The following is a 12,958-nucleotide window of genomic DNA, read 5'->3' as shown; positions in this document are numbered from 1 at the left end:
GTAATACAACCTTAATAAGATTTTGAGTTTATCAAGTTTTCTAAGCTAAAATCCTTTGATTGTCATGAAAATCAAATAGAATTAAGTTTTGTGTGTGCGAGAGAGAGAGAGAGTGTACATGTTCTAAAATTTTTTATGAGGTTATTTGATTGGATGAGGTCTTTTTCTTTTCTTTTTATGGATTTAATTACCTGCACGGATCACACTTCAGTGCATAAGTCCAACTAGACTGTGAGTGAGAACATATTAATGAGGTCTAGTAGATTGGGGGTGTTTAACATCACTTATTCAAGTATAGTAGTGTTTACACTAGTACTATGAATAGTTCAGGATGAAATTAATAATTTTCACCAAATTTAGGGTCTTTAAAGACAACCCAAAAGTCAACATCACGCCCTCAAGGAAAAAACTAAAATTTTAATCAAAATCATGTTACCCATAATTTGAGGAGGTCAATATGAAATTTCATCAAAAACAGAGTTAAATTGAACTACCAAACCTCAATATGCCATTACTTTTTTTTTAAATAAAATTTTTTGGTCCATTTCTAGACCATTTTTATTGCATCTTTATCGAAATAAAATCAACCCAAATCTACATTATTGACCCAAGCACAAAGACCCGGTCCAAATAGTGGAAAATGAAAAGTTTCCTAAAATATCTATCCATAGTAACCTTTAACGGAGAAGAGTATTCTCTACTCTTCTTCTCAAATTGCCGTCTCTTATGGAAAATGTTTCCCTTGTTCAGGTGCTGCCACTTCATTTTCCAAATTCTAGCTTTTTTTATCTACTTTGCCTCTGGTAATTCCTGTTGCCAGCTCCCCTTTTGTGGATACTTAGCTTGTTTTAACTCCATCTTCTTCACAGGTGGTTGTGATTTTACCTCTTTAAACTTGATGGCTCTGCTGCCGTGGATGATTTGTTCCCCTATTCCAATGTATACCAAGCTTCTTCTTATAGCATACGATCTTAACCAAGGTAAATTTCTACTTCTTCTGCTTGTGATGTTTTGAGATGTGCTTTAATTCAACAATTTTCGTAAAGACAAACATGATTGTTGGTGGATCAGCACTTGGGTTTGATGCCGCCCTTCTATACTCATTGCTCGAATTGATGTCGTTGTCCTGTAGTTTGGTGATGTATTTTGTGCTAACTTAGCTTAGCAATCTAATTAGCAGCTGTAGATCCTGGAGTTAAGAACACTTGATGTAAATATTGTTGCTGTCTAGAATCTGTACCCGTAGGTGCTTTATCTATGTCTGTACCCATAGGTGTAAATATTGTTGCTGCCATTACTTATTTTACTTACAAATCACAAATTTCCAAATTTAGAAATCAAGATTTGAAGATGATATCATAAATAAATTACTAAGTAAATGTTTAAAAATAGTATAAGAATCATACCCAAGAAAGAATCATTCAAAATCACTTTTAGATTATCCCAAAATCTTGTTCTGAATCTTCAAAGTTGATACAACAACAACGTACCCAGTGTCTTCCCACATAGTGGGGTCTAGGGAGAGTAGGGTGTACGCATACCATACCACTACCTCAGGTGAAGCTTCAAAGTTGATGTATACAAAAATAGAGCAAAAAAAAGAAAAAATCATTGTTTAAGCAATAGTGAACTCCGCACCAAATCCACAAGCATGAGCTCTTAGGTACAATTAAGTCCGGGTTACTACAACTTTGCTAGTGCAGACTAGGCTCTGTAGGAGTGACAGAGCTCCACTGTTGTGGACCAAGGACAGTATATGTAATTGACTATACATCAACAACCAAAAACAACATGCAACAGTCTAAACTTGTGGTTTACCCTTACAACTCACCCAAAAGTCTATGAATACAAACTAAAAATGGAATTATCCGATCACCGACAGAGTTCGTTATCTATAAACATTAACAAAGTGAACTCTATGCCTTAAAATTCTAACTTTCCAACCAACTAACCATAACCTATCTAAACACCTTGGTATCAACAAAAGGTCCTACCAACCTATAAGTTACATTTTAGAGTTAAAGAAATTGACAGGATTCTCACAAGGCCTCAAAATCAACAACTATTGACAAAAGTCAATAGTACCAACTCCAAAATTTTCATCTAATTTTTCAAAATTTGGTGGTGTTCTTGCATGAAATGATATGCATATTAGATTCTCTTACGTTCTCAATGCTCCTCAATATTCTAGACATAAGATTGATGAAATTCATGATATGTTTGTTAATGAAAGGGGTAGAATATGAAGGGTCATATTCTCCAATAATTTTTGGGTGATTTCGGCATAATTTTGGGTGTTACTCACACCCATTTTAGTGTAAAATAGTTTATATAAACTTCACGAAGTTCTATCTATGCTTAAAGCTAAAAAATATGAGAAAAATTTAAAAAGATTATCATAGGAGGCGAGGTTAGCTGTTTCGGGATGATGGTACTACTGCAGCGATAGGTTTCCACTATAATGACACCTAAAAGTGGATCCAGGTTTTTCTCTTTTGCATGAGTTTTTGAAATTTTCCCCTCTCCATAGTATGCTAGCTTGATTTCTAACACTGTATTTGCAATATTGATAGGATTATCATGGATCTCCAACCATAATACTAATGATTCCCCGACTTTACTAGCCACAAATATTATAAGGAGGGGCAACACATTAGGAGGTCTTATTTGCTAGAGGGTATTTATGATGAGGGATGTGAAGGCTGAGATATCAGACGTCCATGACTATGTGAAGGTCTTTGAGTGGGAGATGTTGATTGAGCCTATTCCTAAGTGCAATCTAGCTTTAGTTTAGGAGTTTTATGCTATACTCCTGACTGTAGAGTAGTCCATACCCCTACCCACCATTCGTATTTAAGGAAAATATATTTCAATGGATGCCACTTCTATCAATGACACTCTTGACAGTTCCAAACCCTTCTAATTATGCCTTTGAGTCCAAGAATTGAGAATCATACATGAAATAAGCTACTAGGGTCTTAGCGCTAGAGGTTCAGGCGGGAAAGGTGAAGTGTTCCAGCCTTAAAGGGACGTAGAACACTTATTTTTCCATAGTCTTGTGAAATACCCTGGGTTTTGGTCCTTAAAAAATTCCTGTGTTTTGAACTTTTCGGACATCATACGACTCACCATACTAGTCGTATGCTAAGGGTACGTGTAAGGTGACCCAGTCGTATATTTTCCAGTGTTGGGTAGTTGAGTTTCTTGAATGGGTACGGCTTGTGAGGGTACGAGTCGTATGGTTGGTGATGAGTCATTTGTTTGGGTTTTTCTTTACTTAATCTGAAACTTAGTAACTTAAATTAGATCTGAGTATAAGTGGATCACTATGAGTAGTGAGATAGGGTATGATTTGTATTATCCAACTCGTATGTTGGATAGTGTCAACGCCTCTTGATTCTGTTATGGGTATAGGTTAAGGGTACTAGTCGCACCCTTGGATGTGATTGGGGCTTGGTGGTTGTAATTGGATAGTTTTGGGGGTCCAAGTAATGCCTAGGGTAGGAGTGATGGGTACTACTAGTATGGTAGGGTACGATTGGTAAGGTGGAGTCGCACTCTCCTGTGGGAAATTAATACAGTTTAAGTTGGGGGTATTCTGTACATTTAACCTTATAACTCCTTAGGACCCCACTACTTAAAATACCTCTTTGGGGATTTATTAACCTAGTTGCAATCAATCAAACACTTAGAAACTCTCTCAAAATCTCTCAAGGCTCTTGGGTTAAGCAAAATCTAGGGTTTCCTCCAAGGTGGTCAATTGAGGCTCTTAGGGGTGATTTTTTCTCATCTTTTTTGTAATCTAAGGCGTGTTACTCCACCTTCATTGTTAGTTCTAACTGAAGTCATGTTTTATGAATTGTTTCCATGGCATAATTATTGTATGATTTTGGATTTTTAAATAGATGTTGGGGGTTTTGGTTATAAATTCTTGGTTATGGTTTCCCATGTTTTAATTATGGATTTACATGTTTTAATGGTGGTTTGGATATTCGGTTGCATGGAAATGGTTAATTGGTACTTGGTTTTGGTTTTGGATACACTATGCCTCCAATGTGTTTGATAAAATGCCTATGAGAATGCTTTTACTATATTGTTGGCTTTTAATAGAACTATTGCATGGTATAACTTAATAATGGAACCCTAAGTGGTATAAATAGTTTGGAATGGTTAAATAATAATGTCTTTGTAGTTATGGTTAGTTTAATTGAAAGCCTTGTGGGGTACAATGGAATCGCCCAACCAAACATAATAATAATCACTTGTGGGTTATATGGGATTCCCACAAGTCAACTTAATAATGTAATCTATGGGCACTTGAGAATTCTTTCTTCTTAAAAAGATGCCTAAGGAGATTGCTTGCAAGCTACAGTCGATATGACGATACTACTACTCATAGCCTTGGTTAATAATAAATAGAATGGTGGTTTGGTTGTGTGGTAATGGCTTTAATTGGGCAATAATGGAGGGTTATGATAGATAACTATGAAGGTGTGAGTCTAATAGACGGACACTGGAAACTCATATTTATCGATATAAATTGGTCATGGCGACCATATATGATACTTAAGGGGTACATGGAAATCCCCTAAGTACACTTGTACATATGTATCTTAGACAGCAAAGGGTACTCGGGAGTATCCTACTTCTATGGTATCTCTGATTCATGCGGCTATATGAATTAATGCCCGTTTAAGGGTTACACTGGACCCATATAGCCCGTGGGTGGTTCTAGGATGGTTAAGCTACACATACCCAGGTTAATGGTTTTAAAGGCATGCTAAATGTAGTTTCCTTTCCTAGCATGGTTCTATATATATGTATGTATGTATGGTCGTAAATGTGTATGGTTGGTTTACTTGGTTTTAAAGGTTGGTAATATGTTATTATTATCTTGAGTGTATGCTAGAGTTCACTCGCTAACCTGTCTTTGGGCGGCTATATCCCCACGCAATGTTAGAATCGGCTATTCTACTCCTCCTGCTTAGCGCTCGAACTCTTGATCATCTTGGTTGGATTAAAGTGGTGAACTTCCATATTTTGAAAGTCTCTATTTTATGTCATGGATTTCTTTACATACTTTGGATATTTCATAGGTTTTGGTTTTGGCTATGGTCAGGCGCTTGTCCCAACTGGATATTGTTTTACTTTTTTTAGAGGCTTTGTGGACTACTATAAGTTGTAATGGGCTATGTCGGTAGTGATGTCAGCCTTAGTATTGGAATTGGTATTGGGGTTGATACCATTTGACTAAATTTATGATTATTCCATTTTATTATGTTATGTTATAGACATACTCTTGGTTATTATTTTAGTTTTGGTATGGTTATTGGTGGTGTATTGGGTGGTTGGACTTTCTTGGGTTGTTCATGGTTATGTCCCTATTTCAGAGTCTGGAATAGTACAAAATGCTATCTTGTTATATATTTGGAATTCATCTTATTCAGGGGTGCGTTTGGATGATTGAGTTGGGTATTAGGGGTGGTCCTCAGTCCTGGTTAGACTTGGGATGCCCATTATGACAAGGCCCCGATTCGGGTCATTCCATGTTGGTATTAGAGCTTTAGGTTCATGATTAATGGGGAGTCCACAAAGTCGTGTCGAGTAGAGTCTTTTTAAGGGTGTGTAGCGCGCCACACTCATAAAAGAGAGGCTACAACACATTTAGGAATTGTTTCTCTTTCTTTGTGTTCTATTTTCAAGCTTGGAGTCTATATATTAGAAATCTTCTCTAATACCTGCTTGATCGCTTTTCAGATCATGCCTCGACGATCTGATGTGCACAAAAACTCCTCTGTCCCAACTAGGGACAATGTTGATAGTACACGCTCTACTCAGGAGATCTATACTCGGTCTAGGGTTATGTTCCCTAATATTTCTGGAGTTCCACCAGTTCCTTCTAGTCCTTCTCAAGCTGACATAATGAATGTTGAGTTTCGTCACTCGATTCATATGATTTCTCAGTTGGTGGCTTCTCATGCTAACCATGGTGCATCTATCATTCCATCTTCTGAGGCCACAAGGTTGGCCAGTTTATGAAGTTGATTCCTCCAACCTTTACTGGTGTTAAGGTGGAGGAGGATCCTTAGGGTTTTATGGATGAGATGGAAAAGATATTCAGGATTATGCATGCCACAAATATAGAAGGGTGGAGTTTGTAGCTTATCAGCTCAAGAATATAGCGTACCAATGGTACGAGAAATGGAATTAGGCAAGGAGTGAGGTTGATGAGTCATCTCTGTGGGAGACTATCTCTAATGACTTTTTGGACCTTTTTTTCCTCAGGAGTTGAGGGAAGCGAAAGAGGAGGAATTTGTTAATCTAAAATAGGGGAAGATTTTGGTTAAAGAGTATGCCTTGAAATTTCACCAGCTGTCTAGGTATGCTTCAGAGTTGGTGCCTGATATGAGGTTTAGTATGAGAAATTTTTCTTCAAGACTATCTCGGGAATTCATCCGTAAAAGTAAGACAGCATTGCTGATCAAGGACATGGATATCTCTAGGTTGGTTGTTCATATGCAACAAGTGGAGAGGGAAAAAAAAAGTAGGCTAAGGTAGGGAAAAAGACAGGGTAAAAGGTGTAGGTTATCTGAGTAGGGTGGTCAATAACAAGGTATTCGGGATAGTGGTAAGTGGCCAAATAAAAAATAGGAGAGTTTTGGTTCTTTCTCTATAACTAGTGCTCCTTACCCGAAGCAGTCAAGTGATAGGTGTCATTAGGGTTGTGATAACTTTAGGGCAGAAAGTGCCCTAACCCAGGCTAGTTGGGCTCAATCGGCCTTATTATTTTCTTCTTACAGGTTTTGTGGTTGGTTACATTAGGGTTTTTATGATGAAAGGAGTGACCAGTGCTTCAAATATGGTCAACTAGGGCATATGCTTAGAAATCGTCCGATTGGTAAGGTTGCTTTGAGAGTAAAAAAGGTTTCAGTTGCCTCTTTATCTACTCTTGCACCAAAGGGTGCTACTTTTGCATCTATTACTGCTTCTGGTACCGGTATAGGCCGAAATAGGTTATACGCTCTTGTGAACTAATAGGAGTCTGAGGCATCGGCTGATGTGGTGACTGGTATATTATAACTCTTTTCTCGTGATGTGTATTGTTTACTTGATCTGGGGTCCACTTTTTTTTTATGTGACCTCATTTATGATTGTGTATTTTGGTTTTGATCTCAAGGTTATTTTGGATCTTTTTATGTTTCTACCCTGGTAGATAACTGTGCAGTTGTTGAAAAAGTCTATAGGATGTGTGTGGTATCTGTTGGTAGTAAGGAGACTTTGGTGGATTTGTTCAAATTAAATATGGTGGATTTTTCTGTCATTTTGGGGATGTATTGGTTACTGTCGTGCTATGTGTCCTTAGACTGTCGGACTTGTAAGGTGTCTTTAAGTTCCCTGGTGATCCGGTTATTAAATAGAAGGGTGGTTCCCTAGCTCCTAAGGGAAAATTTATATCATATCTTAGAGCTCAGAGATTAATTTCTAAAGGCTGTCTCTATTATTTGGTCCAGATTAATGACTCTAATTTGAAAGGTCCTTCTTTGCATTTGGTTCCGGTGGTGAATGAGTTTCCTGAGGTCTTTCCGAATGATCTTCCTGGTGTTCCTCTAGATAGGGAGATTGAGTTTGAGATTAGTTTTATTCCAGACACTAGTCCAATATCTATTCCTCCTTTTAGAATGGCTCCGACTGAGTTGAGGGAACTCAAGAAGCAATTTAAGGATCTTTTAGATAAGGGTTTCATCCACCCTAGTGTATTCCCGTGGGGTGCACCGGTGTTATTCCTACGTTAGAAGGATGGTTCCCTTCGGATGTTTGTTGATTATAGGTATTTGAATTAGGTGACGGTTAAGAACAAGTATCCTTTTCCAAGGATAGATGACTTGTTTGATCAGTTGCAAGGTGCCAAATTCTTTTCAAAGATATATCTTCGTTTTGGGTATCATCACCTTATGATTAGAGAGGTGAATATCCATAAGATGGCCTTCCGTACCCGATATAGGCACTTTGAGTTCTTGGTTATTTCATTTCGTTTGACCAATGCCCCGATGACCTTCATGGATTTGATAAATATAGTATTCCATTAGTTTCTAGATCTGTTTGTCACTATTTCATGGATGACATTCTGTTGTACTCTAAGGTTGAGGTGGATCATGCCAATTACCTCTGTGTAGTGTTGGAAACCTTAAAAGAGCAATAGTTGTATGAAAAATTATTAAAATATGAATTTTGGTTGAACGATGTTACTTTTCTAGGTCATATTATTTCTAGTTAGGTGATTATGATGGATCCATAAAAGATGGTGGTGGTTAATAAGTGGCCTAAACCAATAACTCCAATCGATATTCGGAGCTTCTTGGGTTTCACCGGGTACTATAAGAGGTTGGTAGATAGTTTTATTATGATAGCTGCCCCATTGACCAATTTAACTCAGAAAAAGGTAAAGTTCTCTTGGTACGATGCTTGTGAGGGTAGTTTTGAGAAGCTGAAGGACAAGCTAACTTCGGCTCCAATTTTGACTTTGCTTGAAGGCAATGAAGGATTTGTGGTTTACTGTGATGCTTCTCAGGTGGGACTTGGTTGCGTTCTGATGCAGCATGGTAAGGTGATTGCCTATGCTTCTAGGTAGTTGAAGGTATATGAGAAGAACTATCCTACTCATGATTTGAAGCATTTAGTGGTGATGTTTGCTTTGAAAATCTGGTAGCACTATTTATATAGAGTGCACGTGGACATCTTTTTTGATCATAATAGTCTACAGTATATGTTCACTTAGAAAGAGCTTAACCTTAGGCAGAAGAGATGGATTGAGCTTCTTAAGGACTATGACATGAGTCTTCACTATCATCCTGGTACGGCTAATATTGTCGCTGATGCTCTTAGAAGGTTGTTTGTGGAGAGTTTATCTCATGTGGATAAAAAGAGGTGGGAGTTGGTAAAGGATATTCACTGTTTGGCTAATCTTAGGGTTTGTCATTTGGACTCCGAGAATGGTGGTGTGTTGGTACATGAAGTACTTTGGTTGCCTCTTGGCACAGAGATTAAGGAGAAGCAAATTCTAGATCCCATCTTGATGAAAATCAAGGGTGATATAAGTGGGGAAAAGTTAATGGTATTTGGGATTAGTGGTGATGGTACCCTGTAATATCAACGGAGGTTATGTCTTGCTGACATTGATGGTTTGTGAGAAAAGGTATTGGCTGAGATGCATGAATCACGCTACATTATTCATCCCAATTCAACAAAAAATGTATCATTATCTCAAGGAGATGTATTGGTGGAATGGTATGCAGATGGATGTGGCTAATTTTGTGGCCAAGTCTTTAGTGTGTCAACAAGTGAAAGTTGAGCACATAAGGCCTGGAGGCTTGTATTAGGAAATTAAATTGCCGGAATGGTAATGGGAAGTGATCAACATGGATTTTGTTACCGTTCTACCTCAGTTTTAGAACCAATTTGATTCGATTTGGGTCATCATGGATAGGATGACAAAGTCGGCTTACTTTTTGCCAGTGAGGACTAACTTTTCAGCTGAGGATTATGCAAGGTTGTATCATTATGAGATTGTAAAGCTGCATGGGGTACCTATTTCGATTATCTCTAATCTAGTATGCAGTTTTCATCTCACTTTTGGCAGTCATTTCAGAAGGGGTTGGGGACTATAGTTAGTCTGAGTGCTACTTTTCACCCGCAGACTAATGGGCAAGCAGAAAGGACTATTCAGACATTGGAGGATATGCTTTGTGCATGTTTGATTGATTGTGGTGGTAATTAGGTTGAGAATCTACCTCTTGTAGAGTTTGCTTACAACAGTAGCTATCATTCTAGTATTGGTATGACCCCTTTTGAGGCACTGTATAGTAGAAGGTGTAGATCTCCTGTTGGATGGTTTGAGCTTGGTGAGGCAGATATATTTGGCAAGATTTGGTTTATTGGCCATAGAGAAGGTGAAGGTGATTTGGGATAGACTTAAGGCTACCCAAAGTTGCCAAAAGTCCTATGCGGATATAAGACGTAGGGACTTGGAGTTAAAGGTTAGGGATAAAGTATTCCTAAAGGTGTCTTCCATGAAAGGAGTAATGCGGTTTGGGAAAAAAGAGAAGATCAGTCCCCGGTATGTTGGTCCTTATGTAGTTTTGAGGAGGGTTGGGAATGTGGCGTATGAATTGGAGTTTCCTTCTAGTTTAACCTCCATTAATCCAGTATTTTATGTATCTATGTTGAGAAAGTGTATACGTGATCCTTCATTGGTTGTTCCTTTGGAAGGATTAGGTATCTCGGATTCTCTGTCTTATGAAGAAATCCCGGCTGAGATCTTGGATCTGCAGGCTCATCGATTGCAGACCAAGGGGTTCTATGGCGAAACCACAAGGTGGAAGAAGCAACTTGGGAAGCAAAAGAGGATATGAAATTCAACTATCGCATTTGTTTTCTACTTCGGATATTCGTGCAGAAGGTATGTGTTCTTGATCACATCTTTGTTTTCTAACTTAGTTAAAGGTTAGAATGTATATATTGAGGTGCAATTCGTACTTGTACTACCTTGTCCATCATTCGGGGATGAATGATCCTAGTGGGGGAGACTGAAATACCCTGGGTTTTGGTCCTTATAAATTTCTTGGGTTTTGGGCTTTTCAGACATTATACGACTCCTTGGGGCCCCACAATTTAAAACACCTTTTTGGGGCTTTATTAACCTATTTGTAATCAATCAAATACTTAAAAACTTTCTCAAAATCCCTCAAGGCTCTTGGGTTAAGCAAAAACTAGGGTTTCCTCCAAGGTGGTCAATTGAGGCTCTTAGGGCTGATTTCTTCTCATCTTTTTCATAATCTAAGGCATGTTCTCCTTCCTCATTGTTAGTTCCAACTAAAGGCATGTTTTATGAATTGTTTCCATGGCATAATTGTTGTATGGTTTTGGATTTTCAAATATATGTTGAGGTTTTTCGTTATAAATGCTTGGTTATGGTTTTCACAAGTTTTAATTATGGATTTACATGTTTTAATTATGGTTTGGGTACTTGGTTGCATGGTAAGGGTTAATTGGTACTTGGTTTTTATTTTGGAAACACTATTCCCCCAATGTGTTTGATAAAATGCTTATGAGAATGCTTTTACTGTATTATTGGACTTTTAATGGAACTATTGCATGGTATAACTTGGTAATGGAACCCTAAATGGGATAAATGGTTTAAATGGTTTGGAATGGCTAAATAATAAGGTCTTTGTGGTTATGGTTGGTCTAATTAAAAACCTTGTGGGGTACAAAGGGATCCCCCTAACAAACATAATAATGATCACTTTTGAGGTATATGGGATTCCCCCAAGTCACCTTAATAATGTAATCTATGGGTACATGGGAATCCCTTCTTCTTAAAAAAGATGGCTAAGGACATTGCTTGCAAGCTATAGTTGGTATGAAGATACTATATTTATAGGCTTGGTTAATAATAAATGGAATGGTGGTTTGGTTGTGTGGTAATATTTTTAATTGGGCAATAATAGTGAGGTGTGATAGCTAACCGTGAAGGTGTGAGTCCAATGAATGGACACTGGAAACTCATGTTATCCGACATGAGGATTGGTCATGGCAAACATATATGACACTTATGGGGTACACGGGAATCCCCTAAGTACACTTGTATAGATGTATCATGGAGATCGAAGGGCACTAAGAAATCCCCTACTCCTATGGTATCTCCGGTTCGTGTGGCTACATGCATCATGGCCCATTCAGGGGGTTACACCGGACCCATATAGCCCGTGGATAGTTCTAGGACGGTTAAGCTACACATACCCAGGTTAATGGGTTTAAAGGCATGCTAAATCCAATTCCCTTTCCCAGCATGATTATATATATATGTATGTATGGTTGTGAATACATATGGTTGGTTTACTTGGTTTTAATGGTTGGCAGTATTTTATCCTTATCCTGAGTGCATGCTAATGTTCACCCGCTAAGTCATCTTCAGGCGGCTATATCCCCACGCGATGCAGGAACCGACTGTTCTACTTCTCCTACTTAGTGCTCGGACTCATGATCATCTCGGTTGTATTGAAGTGGTGAGTTTCCATATTTCTAAAGGCTCTATTTCATGTCATGGATTTCTTTACATACTTTGGATATTTCATAGGTTTTGGTTTTGGCTATGTCAGGGGGCTTATCTCGATTGAATATTGTTTTACTTTTGGTTAGAGGCTTTGTGGAACTACTATGGGTTAGAATGGGCGGTATCGGTAGTGGTTTCAGCCTTAGTATTGACATTGGTATTGGGGCTAATATCATTTAACTGAATTTATGATTGTTCCATCATATTATGTTATGTTATTGACATACTTTTGGTTATTGTTTTGGTTTTGGTATGGTTATTGGTGGGGTATTGAACGGTTGGACTTGCTTGGATTAGTCATGGTTATGTACCTATCCCAGAGTCTAGAATTGTACAAAACACTATTTTGTTATATGTTTAGAATTTATCCGACTCAGAGGGTGCATTTGGATGGTTGGGTTGGGTATTGGGGCTGGTCTCCGATCCTAGTTGGACTTGGGATACCCATTACGACAAAGCCTCAATTCGGGTCGTGTCATTTCGGGTGTAGTTTCTACTAATATCCCAAAGAATTTGTCTTTCAAGAATTATGACTAATGTGACTTTTCACCAGTCCAAGATGGTGGCTTGTGCTCTTTCAGGGATTGAGATTAATGTAGGGGATAAATTGTGGATGAGCTGGGGCACTTCTATTCTAAGGAGATGTTTTCGGGGGATCTTTTCTTACCTTTTCATAAATATTTAGTTGTGCAAGAGAGTGGACATGATTAAAAGGGATCATGATATATTGGAGGAGTGTGATGTGGCTTTTAACCCCTTTAGGGGTAGAGTGTAATGACCCAAATCATCGTTATACTAAATTAGGAGAAAATGTTACACCTAGTCCCTTCTTAAGCAATTTTTAGT

The 12,958-nt window shown here is 38.1% G+C and overlaps 1 long non-coding RNA gene across 1 annotated transcript; it reads left to right on the top strand.

Annotated features, from left to right (window-relative positions):
- Positions 1-670: 670 nt before the first annotated feature.
- LOC107874978 lies at positions 671-12,057 on the top strand. Its single transcript, XR_001675671.2, has 3 exons — positions 671-750; positions 870-980; positions 11,975-12,057. It is a non-coding gene; the product is annotated as an uncharacterized LOC107874978 (long non-coding RNA).
- The last annotated feature ends 901 nt before the right edge of the window (positions 12,058-12,958 follow it).

This window comes from Capsicum annuum, chromosome 6 (assembly GCF_002878395.1).
Source record: "Capsicum annuum cultivar UCD-10X-F1 chromosome 6, UCD10Xv1.1, whole genome shotgun sequence".
NCBI lineage: Eukaryota > Viridiplantae > Streptophyta > Magnoliopsida > Solanales > Solanaceae > Capsicum > Capsicum annuum.
This window is presented reverse-complemented; position numbering and strand designations above follow the sequence as displayed.